Source organism: Egretta garzetta, unplaced genomic scaffold (genome assembly GCF_000687185.1).
Source record: "Egretta garzetta isolate BGI_Z169 unplaced genomic scaffold, ASM68718v1 scaffold228, whole genome shotgun sequence".
NCBI lineage: Eukaryota > Metazoa > Chordata > Aves > Pelecaniformes > Ardeidae > Egretta > Egretta garzetta.
Window position 1 is genome coordinate 1,265,798 of NW_009260758.1, and position 5,084 is coordinate 1,270,881.

Below are 5,084 nucleotides of genomic sequence, written 5' to 3' on the forward strand. Positions count from 1 at the left end.
AGCAGGGAATGAACCCCGTGCTTTGCTTGCTTGCCTGCGTGGCTTTTGCTTTCCCTATTAAACTGTCTTTATCTCAACCCACGAGTTTTCTCGCTTCTACCCTTCCGATTCTCACCCCCATCCCACTGGGAAGGAGTGAGCGAGTGGCTGGGGGTGCTGAGCTGCCGGCCGGGGTTAAACCATGACACAAGGAGAGCTTACATCACTGGACCTTGGCACCCTGGGACCAAACTGGTCCATTTAAGCATTCATTTTAAACAAACAGCTGCATCTGCATTTAGTTCTTAAAGATCCAGCCCCTAGATACATATATTAAAGAAAAGAAAGTACTTTGAATCTATGCTATTTTACACATTAAAGTTAATGAATATGGTGAGAGACAGGAAAAAATGGTCAAGCCTGTGCCTCGCTGTTCCTGACACTTCTAAACCACGAGAGAAACGGTGGCTCCGCGACCGACCCGTGACGGTGGGCTCAGCGCCGTGCCATGGTGCCAGCTCTCTGACACCGCGCCGGGCCCGGGACGCGGCACCTCCCCAGGCAGCGCTCCCCGCTCTCAGCAGCACTATTTCTGCGTGATCTAAACCGAAACACGCTTCCTAAATAACACCGCAGGCTTAGGAGATCACCAGCTTTGAGAGAAGGTGCACTGATTATGTACAAATGCCCTGCCAGCGTTTTAAGTAACAACGTCTTCATCTTATTTATAACCCTGGGGTGGAAACAAAGCAGGTATAAATCCTAGGTTCCTGTTCTAAGTTAAGGGTCCTTCTATCACAGATGGAAGTAAAGTGGGTTATATATCTATCCTCTGCTACGTGCTCCCTGTTGGTCCTATTCATCAAACAAAAAAAGGGAAAAAAGAAGAGCTTACGTGAGGCTTAGCCTAGTTTTCCGCCCATCGGAGACTGCGTGGCAAAGGTGCAGAGGTTGGGAGCTGGTTCTCCGACACCGGTGACCGCACTGGGCACAGCTGAGTTAAGGTTTCAGCACAGGAAAGAAACACTGGGAAATAGGTGCATGCAGAAAAATTCGAATAGATTTGCTTGTTCCCTTGTCAAGAACGCACCCGGCATCGCACCAACCCCAGTCCAAGGGGCCCAAGCGGTAGGAGCGTCTGGTTTTGGATAAGACCATCAGGCCTTTTATAGATATAAATGGTTTTTTTTCTGTAAAGGACACTGGGGGAAGAATCAGGGACTCGATGTGCATATGGGAAACAACGCTCTTGAGCCAAATTGGTCCTAATTAGCCCCAAATCTTACCTGATGGCCGAGACAACTTCAACATTATAACCCTGCAGGAATGGGGGACACCACAAATAGCTCGTGCCCTACTCTTACAAGCTGTGACCTGACAGCTTCATGTCTATCTCAGTGCATGGAGGAAAACGGGGATGGTTGGCACATCCCAGCCCCTTCAGTGGGACTGGGGAAGCCTGGGAAGATGGGGCCTCTGGGAGTAGATGGAAGGGCACGTGCAAGCTCCAAAATAACGCTTCATTTGCAGGGTTTCAGGAGGTACAAAACAACCCTTCCCTTAGGAAGAACAAAAAGTTTAGGAAATCTCTCTTACCAGAGAATCTGGACCAAACTGGATTTATTTATTGGACCCAGAATTTAAAATGTGCTCTGTGTATCTGGGAAATGGCACAGTGAGCTTTTTTAGTGTCCCTGGAAAATGAAATAGGAAGGTGAGCAGAGCTGCTCCTCTGCACCCCCACCAACCCCCCCCGACTGGCTTGGACGTGCAGAGGCCTGAAAGGCTTCAAAGGGAAAAAAAAAAAAAAAGATGGCCAAAGAGATTTTGGGGTGTATATGGGAAAGTAGGCCACGTTAAGAAAAAACACTTCCTGAAGATGTAAAAAAACCCAAAGACAATGACAATAGTTAAGGCAGATTCACGGGCCCTGGGTGTAAGCAAACCCCAGCTGCTGGCCAGGGCGTTATCTCTGAATTGCGACCATATGCGTGGGAAGCAGCGCCCTGAGAAAAATGCCAGGGAAAAGTGAATTAACCTACGGGATGAGCTGCAGAGTTGAAGTCCAAAAAAGCAGAAGGGGTACGTGAGCAAGAAATAGCCAAGCGTGGTATTCCAGCATCTGGGTGAAGCCAGCCTTGGGGCTGTGGTGTGCAGGCAGGCACGGGTGCTCCCCCCTCTTAACGGGGGCGGGCAGCTCCCAGCCAGGATGCTCAAGACTCCCAAACCCACGTGCCTGGCAGGGGCTTTTCCCAAGTGCTCTCGCAGAGAACCAGAAAAAGGAAGGAGCCAGGAAAACACGCCGAACTGGGTTTCTGCCCTTCACAAGCAGAAAAAACTTGGAAAAATGAACATCACCAAGGGGACGAGCATGGGCGACCGACGGCCGGCCGAGAGCCGAGCCGAGCCGTGCGCACCCGCCGGCCCGGCTGCAGTCCGACTCCTGAAAAAACCAACCCAAACCCCTCGGCCTCCTTAATTGCCAAGGGTTTTAAAACCCATCGTCGTCGTTGCTCAACACGCAGACGTCAGCGATTGCTGCGGAAATGACTGAGTGGCTCATCCAGCCGAGCGGCAGCTTCGTGGCTCAATCAGCGCGATGGTTGTTGCGCTCGTTTGTTTAGGCAAGGCGAGGCAGACACTTCGGCGGTTTCCTGAAAACGTTCTCCTTATTAATTGTTCTTGAAAGAATGACTTCATTGATCATTTAATCTCCGAAAAGAAAACGAATGCACTTCAGGGCAATAAGAGGGTACAACAGTAAAGAATTTGAGCAGCAATTATAATTTGTTTCTTAGCAACTAATAGCAAAAATTATGGAATTTGCTCGGGTACAGGATATAACAGGAATCAGTCCAGCGATGGGAATATTGAAAAAAATCCCTTTCGGTATAATGTTGGGAGCAATTTTCTTTTTCTACCATCACAGTGAAATTATTTTGGGATGGTAGGTCAAAGCCCCAAAGTATTCTCATTACAACCCTATTACTGCTGTATTTTCTGCTACTGTTTGCACTGCACAGCACCGAGTCCTAGCTGCTAATTCATGCGTAACAATTACATTCGCAGAAACGCTTCTATAAAACAAATTCCTTTAATAAACTGTGGGGGGAAACAGCTTTCAGAGACACCAGTGTGATTCCCTGCAGTTAGGAGCAACGAAGAGGAAAGTTAGGAGCTTCTAGAAAGGATCAGTCCAACAGAAGAGGTACCAAAGGTAAGGCTGAGCTGCTGCCCCGGCCAGCGGCGGAGGGAAGCCCACCATGCAAACCCTGCCCTCCAGGCACGCTTTGATCTTCAGACACAGTGAAACAATTCAGGCTAAATTCCAAACACAAAATATGCCATCTTGCTTGACCGGGGCTGCTTGCAGGAGGAGGAGACCTTTCCCCCCTTCGTTTCATCTCATCTGCCTGGGGCTCCCAGGGCCAGCACAGCAAGGGTTTGCTGCTGCTCCAGCATCCCCCGAGGACACCTCCCCTTCATCCCATCATCCCCAGTCCTGGGGCCTCATTTCTGTTCTAAAAAGTGGTTCCTCAGCCCCCCTGGACATTGCGATATCATTTTTGCCAATTGCAGGAAATACCCACAGCGTTAGCACAGATCTATTAAATCAAAGATTCAAAGGAAACTCCTTCATAGGAAATTGGGACTTGGGGGTGCTGGTGGATGAAAAGCTGGACATAAGCCGGCCACGTGCGCTGGCAGCCCAGAAGCCAACCCTACCCTGGGCTGCATCAGGAGGAGCGTGGCCAGAGTTGAGGGAGGGGATTCTGCCCCTCTGCTCTGCTCTGGGGAGACCTCCCCTGGAGCCCTGCGTCCAGCTCGGGAGCCCTCAGCACAAGGAGGACATGGACCTGTTGGAGCGGGGCCAGAGGAGGGCTACTAAAATGCTCCGAGGGCTGGAGCCCCTCTGCTCTGAGGCCAGGCTGGGAGAGTTGGGGGTGTTCAGCCTGGAGAAGAGAAGGCTGCGGGCAGAGCTGAGTGCGGCCGGTCAGGGCTTAAAGGGGGCCCAGAGGAAAGGGGGGGACAAGCTTTTTAGCAGGGCCAGCTGGGACACGACAAGGGGGGATGGCTTTAAACTAAACCAGGGTAGGCTTAGAATGGATCTGAGGAAGAAATTCTTTACAATGAGGGTGGTGAAACCCTGGCAGGGGTTGCCCCGAGAGGGGGTGGAGGCCCCATCCCTGGGAACATCCCAGGCCAGGTTGGCCGGGGCTGTGAGCAACCTGATGTGGTTCAAGGTGTCCCAGCTCCTGTAGGGGGGTTGGGCTGGGTGACCTCTGGGGGTCCCTTCCCACCCAAAACATTCTGTGATTCTATGAAATTGCTACGGGTTGGAAAGGCAGCGATTTCAGAGAAGCATCTCTGCGCGGGGTGGGAGGAAGGACACCAACCCCCTCCCAGTGTGGTGGTGTGACAGCATGCAAAATGAAAACAGATCCCATTTCTCTAACAGCTCATGTTGCACCGCCATCGCTTTTAGGCAGTTTTTCTAACAACGGGGGACAAAACAATGGCATGACTAAAAAACTGCACTGATTTAGACTTGATTTTCCCTCTTTGGATACTCATTTCACAATCAGCAGCATGTGGCAAGCATTGGTACTGATGAGAAAGGCAACAGCTACTGCACGGCCGCTCACCTGCTCGCTGGAGGGCTTATTTTTAAACCCAGCATTACCGCAGGTAGTCATACTGCAGGTCTTTGCATGTTCTCAGGTTAAACTGCAAATCCTGCTGAGGAGTTTAGGGTCAAATTGAGCCTAGTTATCCCAGCAGGGAAAGGATATTTCATCTACCAGCATTGGGGATGGCTCTGTGGGAGAAGACCGGGCTCATCCGCCAGGAGGGCAGAGCGGAGCCTTGGCCCCGTCCTGGTGACGCGTTCGCTGCCGTGGATGGAGGCAGCGATGGAGCAGACGCAGCCTGGAGAGGCGGGGGGTACAGGGGCATCCAGACTGACCCTCTGCTCTGCTCATGGAGATGGGCAAAACCGCCTGGCTTCAAAGCTTTGGCTTTGGTAAAAAACAAACTGAGGCCTCAGCAAGGTAAAATATGTATCAAAGTTAATTTCTAATTAGAAATGTTTTTCTGTAGGTGCT

At 51.0% G+C, this 5,084-nt stretch overlaps 1 protein-coding gene across 1 annotated transcript in view; it reads right to left on the reverse strand.

The window, feature by feature from the left end:
- CNTN4 (contactin 4) overlaps window positions 1–5,084 on the reverse strand; it is a 138,667-nt gene that overhangs the window by 128,421 nt on the left and 5,162 nt on the right.